General features: G+C 38.2%; 1 long non-coding RNA gene across 1 annotated transcript; it reads right to left on the bottom strand.

Moving 5' to 3' along the window:
- Nucleotides 1-573: 573 nt before the first annotated feature.
- On the bottom strand, nucleotides 574-8363 carry LOC114139254 (uncharacterized). Its single transcript, XR_003594406.1, has 2 exons — nucleotides 1867-8363; nucleotides 574-1721 (listed from the first exon to the last, which is right to left on the bottom strand). It is a non-coding gene; the product is annotated as an uncharacterized LOC114139254 (long non-coding RNA).
- Nucleotides 8364-10005: the final 1642 nt, after the last annotated feature.

The raw sequence follows: 10005 nt of genomic DNA, 5'->3' as shown, positions 1-10005 counted from the left end.
ATTCTAAATGTAAATCATGAGAATTAAACGAATTCTGAAAAGATTCCTCCAATTATCAGCAGATGTTGACAAGAGTGGTACAACCAGTTGAGGCTTAGAGGGTAATTTACTTTTTTCATATGCAGGCAGGTTGGCTTTGATTGTTTATTCCTCTCAACAATTAAATGTATCACCTGACAATTGCATTTTGTATTTTCTCGGGTTATCTTTAATATTAAATTTTCTGTCCTTGAAGCAAAACCTGAAGAAATATATGAAGGGGGTGAATAATTTTCACAGACCTGTCTTTATTTAATTAATTGAATGTGGATAATAACTACATATTTTATTCAAACTTAATACCAAAAGAGAAATCTTATGAAACTTTGAGCCTTTATTTTATTTGCTTATTTAAATGTCAAATATTTTCTTAATTACTGTTGCTGTGTTTGTAAAGAAAAAAAAAAGATTTTTTTTATTAAAACAGATTTCTCTTGTAAATAAATCAATGAATTAACCTGTATAAATAAAGGTCAAATATTTATATTTAATACATATTTAGGCAGTGAGTCAGCAAATAGATGAAGACAGGAGTAGAAGGACAGATGACATTTAATATATACAAAACATTTTAATTTTTAAAAAAATAAGTCTGTTTTACAGGAGAAAATATAACAATGATATATGAAACGAAAAACAAGCATTTTGCTCACAATAAAATTGTATTTCTATAGCGTTTTACAACAATGATTTCTAAACCACAGTGCTTTCCATTAGGGCAGTTATAAAGAATAAAATAAGAACAGAGAAAAAGAAGAAACATACAAGCGTCACAGTGCTACAATGTGATAAAAGCAGTTCTAAATAAATACATTTTATCATAATTTTAAACAAAATAGGTAATTTATGTTCCACAATTAAAAAAACAAACAAACAAAATCAACGGGTTTGTCAAATTTATAAATATAAATGACACTCGTCAATCATTACGCCCAAATTTTTCATCACAGATCTACAGGACTGAGTAGATGAAGACAATTTGGCCATATTTTAGCCCCAAACAAAATATAGTTTTATTTTCATTCAGGTGCAAAAAATTTGCATGTCTTTAATGAGCACAGATAATTTTTTCACAATATAGCAAACAGCAGCATTTTAGTCACATAGGGATTTTTTTCTTCCATTTTTCCATTCCTTGCATTACCTCATGTGTAATACTTCTCCTGCATTATAGTAGCATTTTTCTTACCTTTTTTTCCACATAGGAAAATAAGCATTGAATGTTCTAATGGCCCAGTTGATGTGAAATTCAAACATAACATTTTTAACATCTCAAAAAAATCAACAATCAAAAGAGATTATATGAACTTAGGAGGGAGGAGACGGTATATTGAAGACACTTATTAAAATTGACTCAATACATAGTGGAAAAGCTGTTTCGTTAGTATCTGCTTCAAGATGTCTCCTGTATGGAAAACTTCAAAACAAATCGTCTTCACATCTGTAAAGGTACTGGGGGCCTCGGTACGGTCTGATCCTCTGGCCCTGCCAATGATTTCCAATTAGACTCGCAGGTCGACAGGTTGTCCTAGCAGCTCCATCTTCTTTCTCTGACATCATTTGAAAGTTTTCTTACTGAAGTGTTTGGGGATGTTGCCTTAATTCTCTTCAGTTATGTCCTGCAACAACCATCCATTCTCACATCCTTCAGTTGAATAACAGAAATCTCCGAGGTGTACTGCCTGTGTAGTGATGATGAATAGGGAGATTTCTTCTATTATTTAAATTCCCCAAATATTTCATTAGTTTGCCAAAATGTTTCACACCAAACAGGCATGCTTTCTTTCAATAATGGAGAAAAAATAAATGTTCATGGAAAACCTTTACCCTTCAAATTCCATGTTTTCTGAAGCTCTCTGTTGTGCCATTGCTCCTGTGGGAATCTTTCCTCTGATCATGCCTGGTTTATGGTCAAATGTTCTCCCCCCATGTTTCTCACTGAAATGTTTAAGTTTAGAAAAACACCTGTAACCAACACCATCATTAAAATTTAAACTGACATTGAAGTGAAGCTATTGATCTATGCCTAACCTAATCTCACCTAACATTATATCCTGTCAGTCCTATGCCTGCCACACTGAACCAGATGTTAAACATCTGTTGGTCACTTCCCACTGAGCAGCTTTACTCAAGCAGCAAACTAAAAGCAAGACACCGCAGGGATTTGAACCCCGTCCCGACCAGGTCAGGAGTGCCACCACCGGAGTCTTTTGCTTTTTTGTGCTTGCTATAACTTGGGCAAAAGCAAAACCTGGAGGAACAAAGATTTGTTCCTCCAGGAAAAGAAAGCCCTCTCAGCATCGCTGCTCTAATCCTGTTGACCACGGACTTTTCTCTTGATCATGAGGCTGAAACTAGAAGACAGAATGTTTCCCCAATCCCAGAAGTTTCCCACAATATTGTATTTGACTTATTCCATGATTTCCATTTATAGCCATATAAACAAAGCCACGATACCAGGATTCCTGTTCATACTCAAAGCCATTCCCATTTGCAATGTGGCAGGACTTGATGACCAAAAGAATGCTTCTAAAGCTGTAATGGGATAAAAAAGAAACACAGTTTAAGGAACCCCCTTCCCTCCCCCCCATATTAACCCCAGACTATGGTTATGCCAAATAGGGTTTACCACATCGGTACGTAATGGTGTTGAATTCTTCCACATATTTAAGTTTGATCCCTAGAGGCTGGCTGAACTCAAGTCATCCTGTTACTCTGCTCGACTCAGTAGCAAGTTTAGCTGAACAAGAAATCTGGAAGGGAAAAAAAGAGAATAGCGTTGCACCCCCCCAAAACACCCCTTACCGGTAACTACTGAAACGTTTGACAACGATTCAATGAAAATTATGTTGCGTTGTGCAAATTAAATGTTATGCAGAGCCGACTTGCATGCAACATGTTGAGTTACACATTTAAGCAATGAGGGGGAAAAGAAAATCTAGGGAACCAAAATTACTTAACTTAGCACCCACGAGACTGAAGAGATGCAGTATTAGAAACAAGCTTGCAGTTCTCGATCTTAATATGACAGGATTCTCAGTGTCCATCACAGGTTAGGCCATCCCAGAGGAAATTTAGAAATTTGGCAATTTGACCTGAGAAACCAGAGGGAAAGAAAAGGCACACAAACACAAAAAGAGCAGGGCTTCTGCAAAGGACGCCAGGGTTCAGATTTAAGCTCAAGCGAACAGGGAGGGGTCGGTGCTTCATTCAGAGGGTCACACTCATTTGTTGACAGCTTCCACAGATGACTTTGCATTCAGAGGCAGGTGAGATCGGAGTGGACAGACGAGAATGATCTGAAACAAAGTGATCTACACAACACACCCACCACACATTTGACACAATACAAAGATTTGTGTTCTACTCATGTGGTTTTAAGATGCAAAGCAATAAGGCCCCAGGGCCAAAGAGGTATGTACTAGTAAAGCATTGTTACTGATGATTTCAGGTTAACATAAAGCCAGTTCCAAGATGTTTGGTTTACTACACATTGCAAAAGATTGGGTAAGATGAGCCAGCTTCTTACTACATGCTCCAGGTTAGAGGACTTCGCTTGTGCTTCTGTCTTGTATTTGGATTTCTGTGAAGAAAAGTGTAGGAACACGCGCAACCAAAACATGTGCATGTACTAAAGCAACACATTTGCGCTGCATTTTACTCCAAATATGAGCTGCACCATGCACAGCTCTCCTCAGCACCTTCAATTTGTTAAATTTGCACAGTTGCACATTGGAGTGAAATGGGAATAACCTGCCTCTTGCACAGTTGCACAAGGGCTGGTAGCTGAGGACTAATTACTTTCTTAAAACTACAAAGATCAACCTGACCCTTTCTGAGCAAACTGCCTGTAGGTCATGTTCAAAGGGCAGGAAAATTCCTGAGCTGTCCAAGGTAGACTGCATTCTTCCTTTGGACTTCTGTAAGATCAAAAAGAGAGAAGACATCCCTGCTCCCTCCCCACAGTATCGTAGAACTGACTGTTGTTATCCTTACCCAAATGCTTTACTGCAGATAATGTCAAATCAATGAAGCGTCCGTGTCTTCCTCTTATCACAAGACTATCAAGAAAGCACAACAGTGCTATTTCTGCAATCAAGTATAGCAAGTTGCTTTCGTTGCAAGAATAAACAACGCACTAATAGTGCACTTAAGATTGCCCACTTTGGGATGAATATTCATCTTTCCAAAAGTCATTAGATGATTCAACTTATCTGCCTTCAATTTCCACTTTCATTTGAGCCCAGGTCACATCCGTGCTCTACACCAAGCTTTAGTCATACCTGAAAAAGCACAAGAAAAGCTCCCCCACACAAGCCCCCAAAAAGAACAAATGCATTCCAAAAACTGTAATCACAACAAGCTATGCATTTATTGTGCAAAAATAAAATCCTTTACAGATAGTTCACTCGTATTGTCAATACAAGGCACAGCAACTAATTGCAAAGGAATTGCAAATGGAGGCATCTAGCCAAACAATGAATGTTAAAGTAAATGTGAACACATTTAGTGAGCTTACGTGACGCTCGATGCACAAGGAAACTTGTACAAACAATGAGTTAGGAGAGTTCCTGATGGTCTTGGGTATTGGAAAGCACACGGGACACAGCACACTGAAAAATGCAAAGGAAAAAAGCCTTCTCCCCACAAACCCTTCCAAATACAAATATGTACAAAACTACAGGACAAATACTGTTACACCAAGCAATTGTCGGACTTCCTCGACTGAAAGGCTTAATACAATTTAGAGATGGATGGGATCATTTTCCACAAATAGTATTTGAATACCACAGGCCTGCGTACTGGGGAGTTCCTTCCAACAGCAGATGTAGACTTGAATGTGGATTTAAGTGACGGTTGGGCCTTTACATTAATCTGCAAAAGTCAAAGATACAAACCCCCCTCCCACAAGGCAACTGCAAATCAAAAATAAAATTACTTCTAGTAAGGAGACTTGTTACCGCACTCTCTGGGACAAAAGCTGCTTCTCTAAATCCAGGAGACTAGCTTTGTGGAGTTGCTATCCCGCATGGCAAAGTGTCCACTTGAAGCTTGTTGGGTACACCTGGATGATTCCTATTCAAGCCTTTCTTATATTGGCAAATGAGGAGCTGTGAAGTCTAGGAAGAGACTGATTAACGCCCCACAACCCCCCCTCACATTAAGCTCCCCAACAAAGTACCCCCCCATTTCAAACATAATGGTCCAAGCAGGAAAATGATGAAACTGAATTGATTTTGTTAAATACAAAATACCTTCCTACACCTTGTTAAATCACGGTAGTTGCATATGATCCCAATCCTTAGCACTATAGTACGCAAGATGGGCTCAACTTGTACGGGGTGGCTACCACCAGGGGCTTTCGTTGAACTGGTGAACTGCTTTAGGGGCGAATGCCTGTAAAAGAAAAACTCCAGACACATTTTAAACACCCCACACCTCCCTCCCCTGAACCCATTCAAACCCTTTTAAAAGCGAAGGACAACGATTCCATTTCATTTTGAGCGCAAATATTACAAAGATAATTACTTATGTACAGGATTGTTACACCACATGTACATTCCATGCATTGACTCACTACTTGGGTTAAGAGGTAGTTGTAGCTTATCTGTACCAATCAGGGAGATGACAATGACGTTTTGCAGAACACACCGCATTGGCTGAACAGATGACCATCCACTCTCACAATCCAGTGCTGTAAGCTTCTCAGAAGACCTATTAAACGACATTGGGTTGCCTTTCCTTCCAGTTGGGGGGGAGAACTATTGATCGCAGGGAGTTGAAGTCCAAACAAGTAGCTCCTCTCGCCAGCACACAACCAAGGCATTCATCACAGCAGACACCACCAATATCATGTCAGCGCAAGAGGAGATGTGACCACGGTACAAAACGCTTTACACGGCTTGCCTGAAAAGAGGAAGAGAGAGCTGTGCGAGAAATTGTGTTCTACAATAGTTTTATAAAAAGTGGTAATGAAACCAAGCTTCTGAGTGTTACAGAGATACCTCAGCCCAAAATACAAACCAATGACCCGCTTTACACTCCTGTAGCTAGAGACTGCGTGCCCATCCCACTCTGGAGCTGCTGCAGCGCTGGCCTCTCATCTACTCTGCCCTGTGCTTCTGGTGCCCTCTGTAGACCTCCTGATCGCATCGCCTCCCTCTGCTCCTGCCTCCACGCCCTCTGGCCTTGTCCTGCCTGGCTCGTCTCTGGTCCTCTCACGCCCTCTGGCCTTGTCCTGCCTGGCTCGTCTCTGGTCCTGTCCTGCCTGGTCCCACTCTGGTCCTCTCCCCGTCTCCTACGATTCTGCAGCCACGCTGGTCCTGAATCTTCAGATTAACAAAGTCCATTCTTCCCCACATTAACTAAGTCCATTTTGCCCAGAAAAAAAAAAAAAAAAAAAAAATCTTCTGTCTTCTGTAAGTCAAAAAAAATATGTTTTGTTTTTCTTCAATTGACTAAAAAAAACTTTTTTTTTTTATATTGAGAACTAAACTTGCCATCCACTCAAGATGAATACAACTTAGCCATTATTCTGTACAAGGCATTTGTTTGTTTTTTTTTTCTTTTTGAGTAGAGAAAAATAAAATAAAAAAATCTGAGTCAAATTTGACTGCATTTTTAAAAAAAAGAAAAAAAAGTTTTCTTTGAAGAAAATACACCGAACTATAATACAGCTTGATTATAGTGCAACGGTATAAAAAAATAGTTCTGTTTGCCCTTGTTAGCATTCCTTTTTTTAAGACAATTCTGTTTTTTTTATGGCGTTATAATAGGAATGTAGCGATCCATAGGTAAAAATAAATTCTAAGTCTTTAAGTCTTCTCCAAACTGCATGTCAATGTATATAGACAAATATATATTGCCATAGGCATTTGGATAAGTAACTGATATAACGTTAAGTTTAAGCCATTTAAGCCAGACAAAAAAGAAAAATCTCAAAGGCTCGCCACGGAAACACAACTACTTGTTTTTTTAGGTCATGCTGCCATAAAAATGGGGGTTATTATTTGTTAACTGCATTGGTAGCTCAGCACTGCCATAGGCATTAGAAAAATTAACGGACATGTTAAGACTAAGCCATTTAAGTTGGGCAAAACAGAAAAATCTCAAAGGCTAACCACAGAAACACAACTACTTGTTTTCTTAGGTTATACTATCGCAAACAATGGAGGGTTATTATTCGTTAATTGAATCGGTAGCTCGAAATAGCCACAGGCAAAAATTAACTGATATGTCAGGATTTTAAGCCGTTTAAGTCGAATAAAAAATATCAAAAGGTTCACCACACAAACACAACTACTTTTTTTTTTAGGTTATGCAGCGTAAACAATGGGGGTTATTATTCGTTAATTGTATCGCAGCTCGAAAAAATTAACCGATGTTAAGATTTTAACCCGTTTAACTCTGACAAAAAATCTCAAAACCTCATCACATAAACACGACTATTTGTTTTTTTAAAGTAATGCTACCGTAATTGTTTTTTCATTAACTTTACCGGCAGTTCAAAATTGCATTCGAAACATTAACAGACATGTTAAGCCATTTAAGTCGGACAAAATAGTTAAACTCAAAGGCTCACCACAGAAAAGCAAGTACTCGCTTTCTTAGATTATGCTACCTTAAAAAACGGGGAGTTATTGTCCGTTAACAATCGGCAGCTCAAAGCCATAGTTGGGCATGCGTCTTGAAACATCCCGACCACTCCCCGCAACTTTCTGCCCATTACGTCACGGCGTTATTATAAGTCAACCAACGGCCATTTGCCAACTTTTACGTCACGGCGCCCATATTAGGACTACAGCAGTTACGAATCCCAACTGAAAAAAACAATTTCTCGAAAAACAACAGCTTAAGCCAATTTCTTGTAGAAAGCTCAACAAAAAACATTTAGTCTGAGAAAACAAAAGATAATCAAGTAATGTTCATTTTAAGCTTTCTGAAACTACGTTTTTCACACGAAGCTAGGCGTTAGCTTGGTAATCAAGTTAATAAAAAAAAGGAAAAAAACCCAGTAACCGCTTTTAGCTTCTTAATAGGGTCATTACTAGGTAGATAATGATAAATAAAAAAGCATTACAAAAATAACGTCTATTGAGACTGGAGCCAAATGTGAAAACAAATGAACGGTAAAAAAAAAAAAAAGGAAAAACGACTAATAACAGTAAATATATTGTGCTACGCAATTGAATAAAAAAAATAAATCTTCTTTCTAGGATTATCTTTTGATCAAAAAAGAAAAACCCGTCAACCTGTACCGTTCGCCTGCCTTCCTACGTGAGATCAAGAAGTGCGTCGATGTTTTGTGAAACGAAATGGCGTCCTTGCTATTTATATCCATTTGGCTCCACGTCATTCGACCAGGGCAAGATTATTTGTTCATCCGCCCAAAGTAGTTCCAACTATGCATCTAGACGCGAAATGTAATAAACTATATTGCTGTGATAACAGTCATTACAGCAAAACTGTAATAAATACATTATACAACAAAGTTATTATCTAAATGACAACGGTTTCATATTATTGCGTATCTATTCAAAATACACAAATCCATTAAAGCATGGCAATAATATAACTAAGGTTGAAATACAAAACCATTTTTGCTTATTATGTAGATTGTGGTTACATTATTGAGCTTAAACCAGAGTCATTTGTTACCCTTCCTCTTCGAGGAAAGAGTTTTTTAAAAGAAAACAAAACAGCCGTTGCTGGCGGACCGATCTTAACACGAGCATGACGGGGCTCTTCAGAACCGGTTGAAACCAGAATGTAGCTGGGTGAGTTGTCGGATCTACTTTCCTTTTTTACTGCATTGATAAGCAGTTTGTTGTGATTAAAAAACAAAAGAAAGCAGTAGACTCATTACCTTCAACTTCCAGGGACATAGGGACTATATGCAGGAGTTGGTATTTCCATTTTTACTGGACGGTGCTTGTAAACGGTTTCTGGTGTTTGCTGTATTTGATCAAAAATCATTTTCTTATTAGCCTCGGTCTCCAAATGCTCAAATACTGGTGTTGACACAATGTTATTCTTGAAGACAGGAAATGTGTTAGCATTGTGTAAGGGGGAAAACAAAGCAAGCTAGAAAACTAGATAAATCTAGAAACGTCCAGTGTAATGTAGCTGTGAAAATAGTGGAAAACTACCAGTTAAACATTGTAGTTACTTTTGTTCACCAGCAGGGGGTGTCGTAAAATACGTGCTATGAGTCACGTTTCTCCCAATGATGGAAAAGCTGTTTCTCCCTTCCCCCTTGCTTTTCAATGCAGAATTGGATTTAGGGTTGATTACAATAGAAGAAACAAGCCTGGGCATCTATCTTATACAACTCTGTATTACTGAGTAGCACCCAATTGATCAACAGCAGTTGGAGGCTGGGAAGTATCCTGAGGCCTAGTTTCAGCCCCACTACAAAGCCAATAAATTGATCTCATTCTCTCCTAAACAGGATAAAGTCAAAGCTGTGCAGACCTTTGAAAGAGAGACTTCTTCATATGAAGAACAAGCCAAACAATGACTTGTTATTACCATTATTGTGCTGAAAGGTTATATTTCTTTGCAATGAGTCAAAAATCTAGACAGATTATCTTTAAAGTGACAGTTGTAACAACGCCTTCCAAAACTATTCAAACCCCTTAAACCTTTGTTACACTTGGTCACATAAACATAGAACTCAGTGTATTATGTTCTGATTTTACGTAAGTCACAAAATAGTGACTATTTGTGAAGAGGAAGGAAAATAACATGACATTCACATAAAAGAAATCTGAAAACTCTAATCTGCATATATATTTAGTCACCAATATTTTGCCTCATTTACAGTTGCAAGTCCTTTTCAGCATGTCTTTACCAGCTTCACAGATTGCATTGAAATATTTGCTCATACCTTTAACCCAAAGAAATCTCAGTTCATTTAGAGTGGGTGGAAAGCATCTAGATTTCCGTCTGATAACAACTATGCCT

Source organism: Xiphophorus couchianus, chromosome 23 (genome assembly GCF_001444195.1).
Source record: "Xiphophorus couchianus chromosome 23, X_couchianus-1.0, whole genome shotgun sequence".
Classification (NCBI taxonomy): domain Eukaryota; kingdom Metazoa; phylum Chordata; class Actinopteri; order Cyprinodontiformes; family Poeciliidae; genus Xiphophorus; species Xiphophorus couchianus.
The sequence above is the reverse complement of the archived record's forward strand: the minus strand, read 5'-3'. Positions and strand labels throughout refer to the sequence as shown.